The sequence below is a fragment of the Crinia signifera genome, chromosome 1 (assembly GCF_055691185.1).
Source record: "Crinia signifera chromosome 1, ASM5569118v1, whole genome shotgun sequence".
NCBI classification, from domain to species: Eukaryota; Metazoa; Chordata; class Amphibia; order Anura; family Myobatrachidae; genus Crinia; species Crinia signifera.
Window position 1 is genome coordinate 324,621,888 of NC_139217.1, and position 19,272 is coordinate 324,641,159.

The window sequence follows — 19,272 nt, forward strand, 5'->3', positions numbered from 1 at the left end:
GAGGTATCCTCTGTCGGAGGCAGGAGTGGCATGTTCGGGGGATCGTCCCAGGAAGAGGACGCAGAAAGGTCCAGGAGGGTCCCGGAATCCAGACCGCCAACACCGGTGACGGCTCCAGCCATACCCAGGGTCCTGGCTCCGGCCCCCACGTCGACCGAGACCCCTGCATCCACGTCAAGGGCAGAAGCATCCACTTCCGCAGGGACAGGGGCCACAGCACGGGCGGATCCCGTGGTCCAAGGCGAAGCTTCTGGAGATGGTGAGAATGACAATACTTCAGAGTGTGCATCCTCTTCCTCTCGCTCCTCAGCCAGTAGTGACGAGTCTGGGTCCCCCAAGCGCCCGCGCAAGTTTGCTAAAATGGTTGCACGCGCGGTTGCGAAAAAAAGTGGGTGGCACTAAGCGGGCTAGGAAAGAGGCGGATCCTGAAGTAGCTGCCACAGCGGGCGATATGGTCCATTGCACCAACACCGCCATGGCCAGGGGCCTGCGTAAGGGTGTAAAGGACAAAATAAAAAGGGGAAAGTTTGTCGACTTCTTTACACTGACAGTCGACATGAAAAAAGACTTTGAGGCAGCCAAGAAAGCGGGAAGTGGTAGCGAGGCGGCCTTTAAAGGCTTCCACAATTGGCTGAAGGGCTTTTTGATATTCTCCTCTTGTTACCTGAGCACAAGGCCTGGGGAGCACGTGAACGTCTTACGCTACCTGTTCCTTGTGAACGAGACGTACACGGATTATAAGGGGCAGGCATGGCGGAACTACGATGAGAAGTTCCGCCTCGCCCACGGGTCAAGGGTCATGCCCATGGGCTGCAAGCACGTGGAGATATGGCTCGAGGTCATAGGCAAAGGGCAGCATAGCTCAGATACATCGGGAAGGAAGCCATTTCCTGCGGCCAAACCCGGGTCCAAAGCCGGCGGCAAAGGGAAGTGCTTTGCGTACAACAAGGGCAAATGTGACAGGGGCGCCAAGTGCCGCTTCCGTCACGACTGCAGTAACTGCGGGGGGGCGGGGCACCCCTCCAAATCCTGCAGGTCAGCAGCCAAAGGTGGGGATCACGGGGACGCCGGCACTGGCGGAAAGTAAGGCCCCTTCCCCAATTGTGGTAGACGCCCTGGCCCGTAGGTTAATGGCGTACCCTAACAGGGCTGACGCTCGGTTTTTGTTGGACGGGTTTAGTTTTGGTTTCCCCCTCCCCATCCCTGACGGAATCAGAGTTTCCTGCATCAGGAACCTCAAGTCGGCCAGGGATTTTCCAGATGTGGTCCGCCAGAAGGTCCAGGCTGAAGTAGCCCTGGGCAGGATGGCGGGCCCCTTCCAAGGGAACCCCCTCCCTGACATGTGTTTTTCCCCTCTCGGGGTGGTCCCTAAGAAGACCCCGGGTAAATACAGGTTGATTCAGCACCTGTCACACCCCCACGGCGCGTCCATAAACGACGCCATCCCGGATGAGTTCTGTAGTGTGCAGTACCAGCTATTTGACGAGGTGCTGGGCATAGTTCAGGGTTTCGGCCATGGAGCACTTATGGCCAAACTGGATATTGAATCCGCGTTTAGGCTCCTCCCATTACACCCTAAGTCCTTCAGGTTCATGGGCTTTAGGCTGGATGGGGGCTGTTACATAGACAAGTGCTTACCGATGGGCTGTTCTGTCTCCTGCTCCTACTTCGAGAAATTCAGCACGTTCCTGCACTGGTGCATACAGAGCAGTACAGGCTGTGCGGGCATAGCCCACTACCTGGATGACTTTCTCTTTGTGGGACCAGGAGACGACGGCACGTGCGCCCATATATTGTCCCGGGCGGTTTCCCTGCTAGAGGAGCTGGGGGTCCCTATAGCTGCGGATAAGACGGAGGGACCCACCAGGGTCCTGTCTTACCTTGGCATAGAAATAGACTCGGCTGCGGGGTGCTGCCGCTTGCCCGAGGATAAGGTGACAAAGCTTCAGGGGCTAATAGTCGAGTGCTTGCAGAAGAAGAGGATACAGCTGAGACTATTGCAGTCCCTATTGCAGACTATTGGGGTCCTTTAATTTTGCTTGCCGCATCATTCCCATGGGGCGGGTATTCTGCCGCAAGCTCGAGAGGGCCACGGCGGGGGTTCGGGACCCCCACCACACGGTCAGGCTGTCACGGGAAATGCGAGACGACATGGAAGTGTGGTCCACATTCCTGGGGCAATTTAATAGGGAGCTTATATGGCCCACGGAGCCAGAATCCAGCAAGGAACTGCAGCTCTTCACTGATGCGGCTGGCTCCACGGGATTTGGGGCTTATTTCCAAGGGGAATGGTGCGTCGCACGGTGGCCACAGTCTTGGATTGACAGGGGTTTCACGGTCAATCTTTTGCTGCTGGAACTGTTCCCCATCATAGTATCAGTGCAGCTGTGGGCAACGGAATTGGCAAATCGGACCATAGTGTTCTGGTGTGACAACCTGGGGGTGGTACACGCAATTAACAATCAGAGGGCAGCTTCCCCAGAGGCCCTCAGGTTGCTGCGTTACCTGGTGCTTCATTGTCTGAAGTACAATATACATTTTAGGGCTAGACATGTCCCAGGCATAGAGAACACTATAGCTGACGCCCTGTCTAGGTTTCAGTTTACTAAGTTTCGGGAGCTCGCTCCTGAAGCGTCACCCCTGGGGCTTAGGTGTCCAAATCTTGTATGGCAGATCATAGAATCGGCATGAAGGGTTTGGCACTGCTGTCACTGGCGCCCTCAACCCGCAGGGCTTACGAGGCGGCCTGGAGGGATTGGGAAGAGTTTCAGTCTGCGCCTGACACTAGCGGTAAGTCGGTCGAGGACCGGTTACTCGCATTCGTATGGGGCCATTATGTAAGGGGCAGATCAAAGTCGGCTATGACGGCGGCTTTGGCTGGTATAGCTTTCCACAGCAGGCTGAGAGGGGAGCAAGATCCCACAGCCTCTTTTGTATTAAGTAAGGCTTTGAGGGGCTGGGCTAAGCAGCGGCCAGTGCCTCCTGACACTCGGCGGCCTATAGACGAGCGCATGCTAGGGGAGCTAGTAGCAAATCTGGATAAGGTGGCTGATAACCCCTTTGAGGCTGCGCTCCTGAAGGTGGCCTTTGCATTCGCCTTTTTCGGAGCATTCAGGATTGGGGAACTGGTTGCTGCGAGCAAGAAGGCCCAGTCTGGTCTTAGGTCGGAGGACGTGGTTCTCCATGAGGACCACGTCCTGTGCAGGATACAGCGATCCAAAACAGACCAGTTGGGAAAGGGTAGTTGGGCCACCCTGCGATCCAGTGTGAACCAAGCCATTTGTCCTGTAGCATTGTGCAGGGACTACATGTCTCTTAGGCCGGTTGGAGCCATGCAGTTTTTGGTGCACACAGATGGTGTGCCCCTCACCCGGTTTCAGTTCGGGGCTGTGTTTAGACGGTGCTTGACCGGCATAGGCCTGAGGGCTCAGGATTATGGGACGCACTCCTTTCGCATAGGGGCCGCAACATCGGCTTATAGGAAATATATAAGATTAGATAAGTTAGATAAAGTAGATAAGTTGTAGAATGCGCCTGTTGCGCCAGCCCAAAAACGTAAGTTTACAATCGGTTCTGGAACGGCTAACGTTCGGGAATCGACGGTGTGGAGTGAATTTTTTACTTTTTCCTCCGAGATAGAACTAATTCAATTCGGCTGTCACCAAAGTTCACCGGAGGTTTTTTAAGTTTTTCACCTTCACTTGGGCTGTTTACTGTATTCTGGTTGTGTTACAGTGTATAATATATTGATGTTAACGTTAGGTTTTTTTCTCTTTCAGCCTTTTCCCTTTCCTCATCACATCAGGGGAGAGTTTGGGTAGTGGGCCACTCATATATTTTTTGGGCGGCCAGGCATCCCATGGCCTCCAGAGCTTTAGGCTTGCTACGAGCTGACTCAGTGCAGTGGTTTGGGGTTAGGGGACTTCAGTGGGGTGGGCTTTATAGCCTGCCGGTTTCCAAGGCCCGCAGTTCAGGTCCCCCCAACACATTGATTATACATCTAGGGGGCAACGACCTGGTTAAAAATACAGGGCTCTCACTCCTGTGTAGCATAACGGCTGACCTGGAGCGCATTGCGGCCCTTTGGCCAGGTGTGCGGTTAGTGTGGTCTGATATCGTCCCCCGGCTTCAGTGGCGGGGCTGCAGGAATGCAGTTGCCATAGATAGGGCAAGGTGAAAGGTGAACCACGCGGTTTCCAGGAGGGTGAGCGCCATGGGGGGTAGGGCAGTGCGGCACCCCACGATAGTTAGGGAGTCGGCCCACCTTTATAGGTCAGACGGGGTCCACCTGTCTGACGCGGGCATGGAAATTTTCCTGGGTGACATCTTTTCTGGCGTGACTCGGCAATAGGAAGGCATTAGGTCTAGTTTAGGGGTGGCGGGCCTGGTCCCGGGCGACCTTGTTAGGTCTGGGGAGCCTTGGCAGTGGCGAGAAGGCGCTCTCGACCAGCAGTCGGGTGAGGTGTCAGGTGGTCACCGTGCGGTATTACCCCCCCTTGCCAGGACGGTGGGCGAGTCCCGAAATGAGCGGGGACGGTGGGCACTTCCTTGAGGTGTCCGCGCCTTACCTTAGAGGGGGCGGGGAGCCGTCACGGTGCAGGCTGTACCTTACGTAAGGGGTGTGTTTGTTAGATTGGAGCGAGGCAGTCGCTGCCATTGACATACACCTCTGACTGGTGCTGGTCTCAAGTGCTGTCTTGGCCATCCCTTTGATAGACTAACAAGGGTCATACCACCTAAATAAATAACTTGACCATTTTAAACTTATGCCATGGTTGTCTGAGTCTTATTTTTAGATAAGGTGTCCGCGTGAATTATTTCTAGGAAGTTATTGTAAAGGTAACAACAAAGGGTAACCAATATAATCCCTTGGGCTTGCCGCATCCTCAATTGAAAAAGCTGCCGTGGTGCGGCGAAACGCGTCTTGAAAAGGAGCCCCTGCTGCCGCCATTTGAACGAGTGGACCTGGAGGAATCTCGCACTTACCGAGCTCCAAAATTCTCAACTTGCCTCGGTCCCCGCTCCGTTCCCTACAGCGCAGCAGTGGTGTGCTACCGGAGACAACGTACAGCTTGCTTACCATCCTACGGCATACAGCAGCAACGCTCATAGCAGAGCGTACGGGATCACCAGTCCTAGCAGCCTCCGTCTGTGTCCAGCGGCTTGCGCTTGGCTGTCTGGCCGGCGCGGCTGCCTTGCCATCTGACACCATCAGGCGTGGGGCACATCGGTGAAATCATTCTCCCAATTCGGGACCTGCTACAAAATATTGCCTGCAAGTAAGAACTGTGTTTCTTGTCTCCGTCGACACGCAAGTGTCGACTATACCGGCTCTTCAAAATATTGGTTGCCTTTTACAACAAAAAATTCTTACTGTGGATTACAATACAAAAAACCCCCACAGAGCGCTGGTATTTTACCCTCCAAATTCGGGACACTAGTACCTGTATCATATGCGCATATGACAAAGACCTACCGGGACTTGGTAACTATACATCTACCAAATAAGCAATTTGCTATTTGCACATGTTTTTTAACCCCTTTTTTATTTTTATTTTTATTGATATCGATGTGTATGTTATTTGTGTTTAATTAATTTTATTAATTGATTTTGGGATTACGTGTTTATTGAATAAATTGTCCTAATTGTGTGCATAAGGCGCCTACTGGTATTTCCTTCTTTCTGTACACTTTTTTGGGGGCGGCATCCCCCTCCCAGAGGGCAGCCATTTGCACACAGTACTCAAACTTTGGCCCACAGCGCTCAAAATATACTGTATTTTGTTTATAATCCCTTGGGCGCCTTATTGGATTTTACTACACTCTGGATGTAAGATGCCACCAATCACATTATTGCACTCACATCTCTCTAACAAAGGATTCCTACATCTGCTTATGACACTGTAAAATCATATATATTTAAAAAGTTATACATGTTTGTTCACAAGCAATTTTCACATGTTTGGCCGATTCACACATCTTTTTTTAGGGAGGACACATATGCATTCCTACACAAATGTACCTTTTGACCCTTGTTTGTCTGCCTCACCCACTCCATGAGGAAAGCATTGTTCTGGACCTGCTTTTACCTACTACTGTAGGAGCTACCTCACCTGCACACAAACTGCTTTCTCACCTATTAAGTTGCTCTGCACATGTGCTGACACAAACTAATTAGCAGGGAAAAGTTGGATAGGAACATGGGAATGGCCATGGAGAGGGTTACACATGGGAAACTTCTACCACACTTCAACAAATGTTCAAAAATACCCTGGTCAGTAAGTACACATAAATGTAGTATTTGTTTCACACAAGAAATTACACATACAACAATTTTGTTTTATAATAAAACTTTTTATTAAGGATTGAGCATATTTTCATCACAATTTACAGTTATGGTGAAACTTGAAAATAACACTCTTCATATTGTGTATATACAGAAGAACACATTTTTCAATGAAGATACAAGACAATGTCATCTGAGGGCGGACACGTCCCAAACCACATCACCACTCAAACAGTGGCGATCGTATTTGTTGAAAAATCTATCGGGTTAGGTCCAGTGAGGACACGGGTCTCGTACCATTGGGTGGAACGGAAACATTTGTGGATTTGTGATTTCAGCTCATTGGATAATGAGTCAATAAAACCCTCCCATATCTGGAAAAATGTTTCCGTACGTTCTTCTTTTTGGAGGGATGACTCCACCCACTCCATGTGGAATACATGGAATAGCTTTGCACGAAACAAGGGTATAGAAGGAGGTTCCTTATGTATCCATTGATGCAGGATACATTTGCGGGCTACCGCAGATATAATGAGCATCATTTTTTTGCTCTCCTGTAGGATTGGTATTCCCGTTGGGAAAACGCCTAGGATTGCCCACTCCGCCGTTATGGGAAGACGGTTCAGTAGAAATGTAATGGAAAATCCCTGAACTTGTTTCCAGAAACGTTTAATAGTAGGGCAGTCCCACATGAGGTGTTGGAATGTTGCGGCCGGACTATCACATTTTGGGCAGCTGTCTGTGTCCGAGATACCCATTAAATGTCGTCTATGTGGGGAGAGGTAACCATTGTGGTAGATGTTGTAAAACATCTCTCTGTACATTGAGGCTGGTAATGTTTTCCAGGAGTATAAGAAGGAGCGCAGTAGATGTTTTAGTGTGAGTTGGGGGAATATTCGTAGCCACGTGGATAGGCCCGTGTGTTTTGTAGAATGATCAATGGGTGTGTGAAGGGTCTGGTAATAAGTAGAAATGGCTTTTCTGACAGAAGTGGGTTTGGAGAGCAGGGTGTCAAATTCGTTTGTGCGGTCTGTAGGTGATAAATGTCGGAGTACTGAGCTAGTGTAGTGTTGGGCCTGGTAGACCGCCAATGCTTGTGTGGCTGGGAGATCATATTTATCTGCCAAAGCCTGTGCCGTCAGTGGAGCTGTGGCCATGTTATCAACAAGGGCCCGAACGTGTAGAATTCCCTTGGACCTCCATGAAGTAAACGGGTGTGTTGCCGAGCCATCCTGGAAATCAGGATTGTTCAGGAGTGGGAGGAATAGTGAGTGGTGGCTATTGAGATTTAATTTGTGTCGTGTGCGGTGCCAGACAATCCATGCTGTCATCAGTAAGGGATTTTGTGTGATAGGGTCCGTTTTTTTTTTGAATCAAGTGTTTTTTTATTGTTTTTTCAGATTACATGTAATAACATATCTAATTTAACTAAAAAAAAAGAAAATAATAAAGACATACAGTTTGAACATTACTTGTGTGGTACATTATTCCAGGTTGGGAACAGGTTGGCATATATCAATTACAGTGATTAGGTATAGTCATTTTCACAGTAGTACTGAATAGAGATCGTGACCGGTGTTGCGTACAAAGGTACCCAGGTGAATGTGGAATTACAGTCTCTAAGGGGGTTCAACCGAGCCCTAAACATAAGCAGAAATTTATCGGTTCTATAATTACAGGTGGGGGGGGTGGGAGGAAGAGGAAGGGGGGGGGGGGCACAGGGAATCATTGACATGGGTCCTGCAGATACAGAGCTGATTGCCACAGGTTCCAGATCTTATCATATTTCCTCAAGCAATTCCTCTTGGTGTACATAAATCGTTCATGGGATATGGTAGTGTTGACTAGAGCCACCCACATAGCGTGTGACGGGGAGGAAGAACCCATCCAAGTCCTGGCTATACACACACGGGCCAAGGTAAACAGGGTGTTTACATAAATTCTATGATACTTAGGAAGCAGTTCCTCCAATTCCAGTCCAAAGACACAAATGCGGGGGTCAGTAAGCGGGACCTGCACACCTGTATCCCGGGCACTAGACAAGACAGCCTCCCAAAAGGAGTGAACCTGTGGACATTGCCACAGTAAGTGCCAGAATTCCGCATCTGGGCTCCCACACTTGGGACATGTATCGGACCCAGTGCCCCCCATCCTCATTAGTCTATGTGGAGTCCAGTAGACTCGATGCAGGATATATAGCTGAATCTGTTGAAACCGTGCAAACGCCGTGGCCTCTCTGGGTGAGCCCAACATATGAGACCATTCTTCATCCTCAATAGGTCCTATATCCACCACCCATTTAGCCCGCAGGCCTTCCAGCTGGTCCACCCCGGAGAAGGTAAGGAGAGGAGAGTACAGAGCAGAGATTTTTCCTCGGTCTGGCAGCCTACTAACCAGTGTACGAACTGGGGATACAGCAAGTGCGGGCACATTCCCCCTCCACTGTGCACCTACTGCATGCCTAAGCTGCAGGTACTTATAGAAGTACTGTCTTGGTATCGCATATTTAGCTACCATTTGCTCAAAAGAGTATAGTGTTCCATCCTGAAAAAGGTGAGCCAATTCAGAGACCCCAAAGGAGGTCCAGTCTGAGCCCGACCTTAATTTACAGAGTTCGGGAAACTCTCTGTTTCTCCATGTAGGGGAGGAGGAGTCCACAACCGGATCCCCCCGTATGGTCCCCACCGCCGCCCATACCCTGTGGGCCTGTTGTAGTATAGGGGGAAGTGTTCCCAGCGTGGTTTTGGCCAGAAGGAATTGCAGGGGTGTGAACGACAGATTCGCCCTGCGTAGCAAGGCAGTGGGCAGGTTCCCATGATGTATTGGTGTGACCCATTCAGCTAACTGGGCCAGTTGCGCTGCCAAGTAATATAACTTGAGGTCTGGGAGTGCCAGGCCTCCGTCATATCTAGATCGACATAGAGTCTTAGCCGCCACCCGAGAACGTTTGCCCCCCCATATAAAGGAGACCATGTGTCTGGTTATAAGCTGAAAGTAGGAGACAGGTATGTAAACAGGCGAGTTCTGAAGAATATACAAAAATTTGGGCTGGACTGTCATCTTAACGAGATTCACCCTACCCGTCACTGACAGTGGAAGTGTCTGCCAAGTGCGGGCTCTCTGTCGTAAATGGTCAATCTGCGGGGTCAGGTTCAGGGATACAAATTCAGCGGGGGAATGGGAGATCTGGATACCCAAGTATTTAAATTGCGTGCACCACCGTAGGGGGCATCTATAGGACAGGGGCCGTTGTGTAGTAGGGAGTAGAGGGAATACCACTGACTTATCCCAGTTTATACCTATCCCTGAAAATCTGGCATATTCTGTCATGAGGGTAAGTAATGCCGGGAGGGAGGAGGTCATATCAGACAGGTACAGGATCATATCATCTGCATATAGTCCAATTTTCTCCTCTGTATTTTCTATTTGAAATCCTTTAATTAGGGGGGATGTCCTAATATAGCAGGCCAGTGGCTCCACCGCCAGTGCAAAGAGCAGGGGTGACAGGGGGCATCCCTGTCTGGTACCCCTGCCCAGGTTAAAGGAGGATGTGGTGAAGCCATTGACCATCACTCGGGCAGTCGGCCCGGAATACAGTAGCTTAACCCACGATAGGAAATTTGGGCCTATTCCAAACCTGCTCAAGACCTCCCACAGATATTCCCATTCTACCGAATCAAAGAGAGCGTGCTGCGTCCAAGGAGACTACTACCGCGTCATCCATTCCCCTCCGGGCCCACTGCAAATAGGTAAAAAGGCGGCGTAGGTTGAGGGTTGTCGATCTGCCAGGCATAAAGCCGGTCTGATCGGCATGTGCCACCTGAAGCACGACCGCATTTAGACGTATTGCCAGTAATTTAGCCAGTATTTTGACATCAGTGGACAGTAGCGAGATGGGCCGGTATGAGTCAGGTGACAACGGGTCTTTACCAGGTTTTGGGATAAGGGCTATCAACGCCTCCGCCATAGACGCAGGGAGAGATCCCTGTCTCAGCAGATGATTATAGAGGGCCAACAATCTGGGAGCGAAGAATGTTATGTGGGTTTTGTATAGTTCAATAGGTAGCCCATCCACCCCGGGGGTCTTAGAGTTGGGGAAGGCCTTAATTGCCGCCTCAATCTCCTCCAACGTGAGGGGGCCATCCAAGAATTCCCTGGAGTCAGCGTTTAGACTGGGAGTCGTTATCTTATCTAGATAGTCAGCAAGTTCTGTCGGGGTGTAGGTTGCCCGGGATTCATACACTCTTTCAAAATGTTTACAAAATGCGGTTGCTACTGGGAGGGTCCCCGTGCACATCGTACCGTCATCCTGTCGCACACTATGTACAACTGTAGGAGGATGATTTTCTCTAGCTAAGTAAGCCAGAAATTTGCCTGATCTGTCACCCTGTGTGTAAAAGTCATGTGACTGGAACAAGAGACGCCGCTTGGATTTATCCAGCAGCAGTTCGCACCATTGTTTGTGGACAACAAGCCACTCCACACGGTCAGCTGTAAGCCCTGACGTCAGATATTTCTGCTCAAGCTCTGTACTCTGCCTCTCCAGCTCGGCCTCCTCCTTTCTGCTAAAAACCTTAATCTGCGCAACCCGGGAAATTAGTGAGCCCCGTAATACCGCCTTAAATGCATCCCAGACCAGTGGGGTGTCCCCCTCTATAGCAGTGTTTTTCAACCACTGTGCCGTGGCACACTAGTGTGCCTTGAGCTGTTCTCAAGTGTGCCTCCAGATCTAGAGATGCCCAAACCAGTTTACAGCCACCAGCAGTTCAACTGTTTATTTACTGGTCTCTTCATGTAAAGGGCCAATGTATTTTATTTGTGTTACCTGTGGGGACCAGTGTGATTGTTTTTTATATGGGGGCCAATAGGTTTGGGTTTTTTCCTGTGGGGGCTTATGTGTTTTGCCCTGTGGGGATCTCACGGTGTGCCTTGGCAATTTTAAAATCTTATTTAGTGTGCCACCAGGTAAAAAGGTTGAAAATCACTGCTCTATAGGATTATTTTCAAAAAATTCCTCCCATAATGCCAATAGTTCAGAGGCCGCCCCCATCTGCGTCAACCAGAAGGGATTGAAGCGCCAGAACTTTGCGCCTCTGGTGCCCTCCAGCTCCACCTCAAGACATACCGGGGAGTGATCAGAGACACCTCGGGGCAAGTATTCAATGGAAGTCACAGATGGGACCAGCCGCCTGGATATCAGGGCCATATCAATCCGCGAAAAAACCCCATGTGTGATAGGGTCCGTTAGTTCTTGTTTGTGGCAGTGTAAAAAGGAAAGTAGGTGTTGGTTTGGCAGAAATGATTGGTCAATGTCAGTGTCTGTGTGGTTGGTAGTGACGTGAATCCAGTCTCGAACAATTTTGTTTTAATTGGTAAAATAAATTTATTTGCTGTTCAGCATCACAGCTTATTTGACACTTTAATGTCATAAATCAAATAAACAAATAAAATAGACACAAAAATAAAAAAAACAGCCAGAACAAGAGGTTGCATATCTCCAAACATGTGTTACCCTGCAAATGCAATGGTGAAAGAAATGGGGATACCAGAATACGTACTGCAACAACCAGGGTGAATACTAAGCAAGATACACACCACCAAAAATTTATCCTGCATTTGTAGAGGTCAAAATAAGAACTGTAATGCCCATGGCACGAAAATGGATCGATGGCCAACTCAGGAAGTGGATGTCCAGTGCAATTTAAACATTTGGGGTCCAACCACAGAGGAAGTGAACCAGGTCTCATTATTTGGGCCCTTTTTTCCCCCTTTTAGATGGGGCCTTGGGGACAGGGGCCTTTGGCTCAGATGGCTTGCGGCGTCTTCCCCTAGTGGACACAGGAGGGTCAGCAGAGGTGGAAGGTTGGGGAGCAGCTTGGGGTGGGCCAGCAGATGGGGGATTGTCCCTTAGGGACCTGGCGGTGGTCAGCAGCTCCGCAAGAATTTCATTCTGGCGGCTGAGGTGTTGGCCAATGCTTTGCATGCCAGCTGCCAGAGTGTCATTCATGCGGTTGAAGGCCTCACACTGCTGCCTGTTTGTGGCCTTCCAATCCGCCAGAAATTCCCCAACCTGCTGCTGACGGATCGCAGCATCCACCCCTTGCTGCTCGATCCTCTCCAGCATCACCATCACGCTCTCATCCCATGTCTCCTGTGGCTGGGGGTGTCGTCTTGGTGGAGGCTGGACCACTTGCTCCACCTGTGGCTCTGCAGAGGAAGATGCTGCCGGTTCATCCTGGGTTTCTGCTTCTTCTAGGATAATAATTGAAAACAATGTCACCATCACATACGCACAAAAAAATATCTTTCAAAATACAATGCATTACTGTGACTTACCATCAAAAGCAGCAGCAAAGACCTCCGCTGGGAGCTCACTATCCATATTGGATATCCCCCTGACCTCGGCCACATCAATGACGTCCAAGGCATCCTGCTCCAGGGGGGTATACTCCAAATTATCTGGCATAGGCCCTCTCCCGGTGGACATGCTGTGGTTGTACCGGTCAGTCATCTTCCTCTTCAGTGTCGTTTTGAAGTCTGTCCACCTACAAGTTTAAAAATACAAATATCACCATGAGATATGTGCACCACTGTGCTACGTGACATTTCCTAGTGTGGGTGATCTTATGTTTTTTAGCCATATGTGTCCCACACACACATTAATGTCTCCATTAGGAGGCATTTCAGTGTCTCATCTCATTCATTAGGCCACTAAATGCACATACATAGATCACTATGCAGAAATGACATCATCCATGGCCAAATTATGCACCTCCACCTGTTGTGAAACTACACATTCCACCATAGCTTGACAGTGTGGTTATTATGGAGTAATTTAACTATGGGATGGCATACTGGGATGTGTAGTTTCTCACCAGCTACATGTGCACAGTTTGGTCATTCTTGTTTCAGTAGCATCATATGGAACATGTTACAACAACTCTTTCAAAAACACACTTTCTCTTGTCCCATCACATACTTCACATACTTCACATGAGCAGAACTGTGCCCATAACCTCACATCACACCAATGGTGCATGTTTCATATATCAATGTGGGTTATTAGACATGGTTGTGTTCACATGTGACATTGAAGTGTAGCACTATCTACAAACACACCTTTCTATTATTCTCAAAACATACATGTAACATATGTACACACATATGACATTATCAGGGGGATAAACACACTTGCCTTTTCTTCACCGCTTGCCAATCTCTGACCACTGGTGACACCTGGTTCACTTCCTCTGTGATCTTGTCCCAAAGGTTTCTCCTTGCACTGGCACCCGGCTTCCTGGTTGGCAATTCGATCCATTTGCGTGCTCTGGGCACTAAAATTCTTAATTCTGCCTCTACAAATGCAGGGTTTCTCTTTTTGGTGGTGGTATCCTGCTCAGTCCTCACCCTAGATGTTGCAGCTCGTTTTCTGGTGGCCCCAGTTCTCTCACCATGCACCTGCTGGGTCACACCTGTTTGGAGAGATGCAACTTCTTTTTCTGGCTGGTTGCTTGGCCCTTGTGGAGCTGGTGGAGGTTGAACAGGGCCTGTTAGTGAGGGGCCCGCTTGGTCTTGCAGGCTACTTCTCTCTTGAGCCCTCCTTCTCCGCTCCTGTTCCCTCTTCTGCAAAGCTTCAAGCAGGGATTCTGCTGTAGCTCTCTGTAGAGCGTCCTCAGCTGCGGAATCGTCTGAGCTAGACATGTTTGCAGCAATTCTGGCCTGCATCTGACTGAATATTTATATGTTAATCTCCCGCCATGAACAAGGGGGCGTATATTTTCCCCGCAATGTAGTTGCTAATTTACGCCGATATTTCCCGCCGATAATTGCCGCTTAAATTACGCAGGTCTCAACGCACCTGATCAATCACCTGTATATGCACATACACAGGTTGTGGAGCATTGTGTGCTACATCGTGAAATGTGTGCACCTGTCATTCCAATGATGAGTGTTGTCAGCTGGTATCTGTTGGAGTTCGTGTATGCTTTGTGAGTCACATTTCAAAACATCACGTTATAATGCTTTCCTTACATATGTAATGAGTATGAAATTGTCATACACCAACATGTTGCATTGTGCCCCTTTTAGCAGCGTATTTATTAGTAGACGGTTGCGTGTATTCTTTTCCGCACACTGTATATACAGTACGTCTCTCCATGGAAATCGGTGTATTGTGCCCCTTTTAGCAGCGTATTTATTAGTAGACGGTTGCGTGTATTCTTTTACGCACACTGTATATACAGTTCCTCTCTATACATTGAATGCATGCTGTTGGTTATGGTGTGTGTATATCGGAACGGTCCGCGTAAGTTTCTATTTGCATCCAGTTTGTTAATGTAAGAAGGATTAATAAAGTTAATACTAAACAAACAATTTTTTACACCAATCAGCAAGCACCAAAAGTGATATATGTACCTGCAATTAATAACTGCGCCATTGCCACTATGACTTCAACCAGGGCTCGCGCGTTTTCGACCCAGGAGCTGCTGGCCTTGGTTGAGGTCATGGACCGTCGGCTGGGGCCCAGGGGCCCATATGTGTCCAACATGGACAAGCGGCGGGCGTATAATGATGCCCGCCGCCTAATATACACCCGGACCGGCGTCCGCAGAAGCCTGGCACAGGTGGAGCGCCGCTGGTCTGACCGATTGCCCGATGTAAGTTTTTATTTACTAGTATGTCTGCGTTTTTTTGCAATGTTTTCTGTACTTTTTATAAATATGTTCCTGAGTATGTGGGTGTATATGGGGTGTATAGGGGGTGTATATGGGGTGTATAGGGGGTGTATATGGGGTGTATATGGGGTGTATAGGGGGTGTATAGGGGGTGTATATGGGTGTATATGGGTGTATATGGGGTGTATAGGGGGTGTATAGGGGGTGTATAGGGGGGTGTATATGGGTGTATATGGGTGTATAGGGGGTGTATATGGGTGTATAGGGGGTGTATATGGGGTGTATAGGGGGTGTATATGGGGTGTATATGGGGTGTATATGGGGTGTATAGAGGGGGGTTTAAGTAGTTGCTCAGTTTTTGGGTGTAGCATATCAATTAGTTTGCATGATAAATGTCTGAAATATAACAGCAATGATCATTTGGAAGGTTATGAGCATGACTAATGTGAATTTTTCTTTCCCCCTTTTTTATGAAACCCAATCTTCGATTTCTATGCCATCAACATGAACATTTCAGCACGGGCAAGAGCACGCATAGAAGCCCGGGAGCAGGCAGCCCGGGAGCAGGCAGCCCAGGAGCAGCCAGACGAGGAGGAGGAGGAGGAGGAAGAGGAGGAGGAAGAGGAGGAGACAATGGGTCCAGCTGGGGCCCACCAAATTTCGCCATCCCCTTCCACCAGCCACTCCCCAACCCCCACCCCCTCCCCTGTACCGTGTTTACAGCATACCCATCTTCAATGTAGTTGAAAAATGTATGTGGCCTTCACACTTAACTCACAAATTCATATTATGTTACAATGCAATAAACATTTATGTATATGATATATTAATTATAATGTGTTTTTCCCCTTCACTACAGACACTGAACAGCACCAGGAGGAGGTGGCCAATATAATGCGGGAAATATTCCTGACTTTATTTTATTTAAATATTCTTTTTGTACGTCTGGAGGCCCTCATGTAATTTTTTTTATCCCCCCCCTTATTATGTTTGTTACGAATAAAAGTTTTTTGAAAGTTAGAAGTTGCCTGTGTTTTTAATCATAAATATGTGAGAGGGTTTGTAAGGGCAGGTACATACAGATGTGTAATGTAAGTTATATTGGTAATTTGAGGTGAGGGGTAATGAATGATGTGTGAATGTGTGTGTTTTGGGGTGAAATAACACATAGTGAAAAGGCATGATTTTTTATTGTTGTTAGATTAAAACATCACACATAACATCAGGGTAGGTATACATGTTAAAAAAATCAGATCAAACTAATTATGGACATAATTTAGTACATACACACAAACACCAACATAAATTTATTTAAAAGTAAAAGCAATGTGGGGACTAAATAGATAGTGATTAAAATGCCACATTAGAACATAACAAATATACATGTAATGAGGGTTAAAATGTTGTTTTATTAGGGTCTTTATTAAGGTAGACAATTGAGTTAATAGAAAACAAGAATTGAATAACAATTAGAATAATTAATTAATTGTCTGAATTTTAGTTGAAAGGCAAGATTTGCAGGTCCATACATGTGAAGGGTATGCCAGCGTACACGGACGTACGCTCACTCTCACGAGCGGTGACATAAGCTGAGTTTTCTATTGAAAACAATAGGGACCCGTCCGTACAAGCTGGCGTACGCTCAGATAGCCGCAAGAAGTCGGCGGGAAGACGGACGAGAGACGTCCGTAAACGGTGGCGTACGCTCTGTTGTACGCCAGTTGTCGGAGTCTAAGGGCTGGTCCGTCCGTGTACGTTGGCGTACGCTCAATTGTACGCCACTCCCCTTAGGCGTTGTTTCTGGCCGTACGTATGCGGCTGATTTGTGGGTGGACTTAACCCCAACGGCCGCGTACGGAGAGCGTACGTTAAAATGGAACGTACGCACGTTTGGCCGCACCGATCAGAATAACCTCCATAGTAACATAGGTTGTTATTTCAGTCTCAAGCACTTAAGAGGGGATATCGGGGTATCACATTTACTCAGCGCCCCACTAAGGGGGCGTGTCATGATCCACCCAAAGGGTGTGTCTATATGGAGAGATTGTGAAAAGAGATTGTGAAGGTGGCACCTAGAAGCGTGGCTGTGTACTGCTACATCTGAGAGGAATCTTTTAAAATGACCTATATCCAAATGTAGATGAGCCCCAAAGCAGTTAGTAAGAGCTACTATACTTGGTAAAGTGCTGGGAAATGGTGCTGATGATTCAATGTAAATATATCTCTCTCTCTCATTCCTTTTTTCCCCAAAAATGTAATATTGTAATGTGGTCTAGGTGAAATGAGGGAGATTGCTAGACCACAGGTTCTCAAAGTCGGTCCTCGGGACCCCACACAGTGCATGTTTTGCAGGTCTCCTCGCAGAATCACAGGTGAAATAATTAGCGCCACCTGTGGCAGTGTGTCAGTGAGTAATGAGTGCACCTGTGCACCTGCCGGGTGACCTGGAAAAAGTGAACTGTGTGGGGTCCTGAGGACCGAGTTTGAGAACCACTGTGCTAGACTAATGAGGGAGAGAGGGAGATTGCTGCTATTTCAGGGAGTCACCTGCAGAACAGTGGTCGAAGTGGGCCGGTATACAGCAGTATGTCATACCGGCACTTCTTCGACCACTGACACGGATGTGACTTTTATTTAATAAAAAAGTGTGCAGCAGGAGGCAGTGGAAGTGGCCAGCCTGCTGCACTGCTGCAGACAGATGTATGGAGGCTGCCTGCTGAAGATTTCATCCGCCAGCACCCTCCCCCTACAAGTGGTGCCACCAGTGGCGTAAGTACTGACGGTGCATGGGGTGCAGCTGTTGTGGGAACGGAGCCGTCTCCAGGGCCTGCTGCTCCCCAGCACCCAGTTTACACTGCACTACAGAAAGGGCACCGGCGAACTGAGCCGCTCTCTCCACCCCAGACGCCGGAAATCTGAGGCGCTCTCTCCCCCTTGACGCTGCTGGAGAGTGGAGACCGGAGCTGCTCTAACACACCCACCCCAGACGCCGGAGATGATCTGCGCAGCTTGCTCCCTGCCCAGCAGCCTTGACACCTCCATCCTCCAGCAGCTGCACCATGTGTGAAGGGAAGCAATGCTTGGCCTGCCTTCTGCTTCTGCACAGGGGTGACTACCCTGTGCTTCCAGTCTGGCGGGCATCCTTAATTCCCATTCAGGATTTCTCTTCTGCCAGTCTCCCCTTCACCCTATGCCTGGGTCCATCCATGGGCCTTATTCATTAACACCCTGCAGCTCATTACCCCACAGATATGTAAGTGCCTAGTGAGCCCTATACCCACATACACCCCCCAGCGTGTGACACCCTGTGTATGTAAAACTTTTGTACCCCCTACCCTGTTCCTCTGTGTTTGACCCCCTCAAACCTCCATCATCTCTGGTGTATGTCCCCATGTGTGTGACACCTTGCCCCCCCCCCCCACCCTTATCCCTGGTGTGTCCCCACAACCAAAGGCATAACTAACATAGGTGCCAGGGGTGCAGCTGCTATGGGGCCCAGAGCTGAAGGGGGCCCATCTTTCCTGTCTAAGTAATATGTTTTACATACATTTATCAGTTGCTAAATAGGGGGCCCTTACAAACTTTTGCTATGGGGCCCACAAATATGTAGTTACGCCCCTGCCCACAACCCCTGTTTGTCTACCACCCTAATCTCTGTGAAACTTTGTCTCCCACTTCTTACCTCTGTATGTGACCCCCCACACCCGGTGTTGGACCCTCTTTATCCCCTATCCCTGTGCGTGACCCCGCCTGAAGCCCACTATTCCTGTGTGTGTGTCAAACCCTGTCCCCCCACATCCTTCCTCTGTGTGTGTATTAGGACACCTTATACCTGCCAAACACCCCCCTCCCGTGTATTACATTGTGTACCCTCCTAACCCTGTGTGAATGTTCTTCTGACAACTTTTATCCTCACACTACCCACGTGTCTGTCCTACTGTACCCCTATCCCTGTGCGTGACCCCCCCTGTAGCCCACTACCCATGTGTGTCACCCTGTACAAGGGGGCCCCTCTTAAAATGCTGCTACGGGGCCCAATTAGTTCTAGTTACGCCCCTGGGTGCCGCTCTCCCAGTAGAAGTAAGCAGCTGCACTCTGCGCTTACATCCAGCCACATGGCCGTCTGTCACACACAACGGAGACGCAAGTGGCAAGAGCCGTAAAAAGGATTCCGTCTGCCAGACCCTCAGCAAGCGATCCCTTGTGTCGCACACAAGCAGAGACACAAGCGTCAGGAGCCGCTTCCAATACCCAAGTCTGGTAAGCTTTAATATTAAACCTGAGTCCCCCATCTTCCCAAAAGTACTCCCC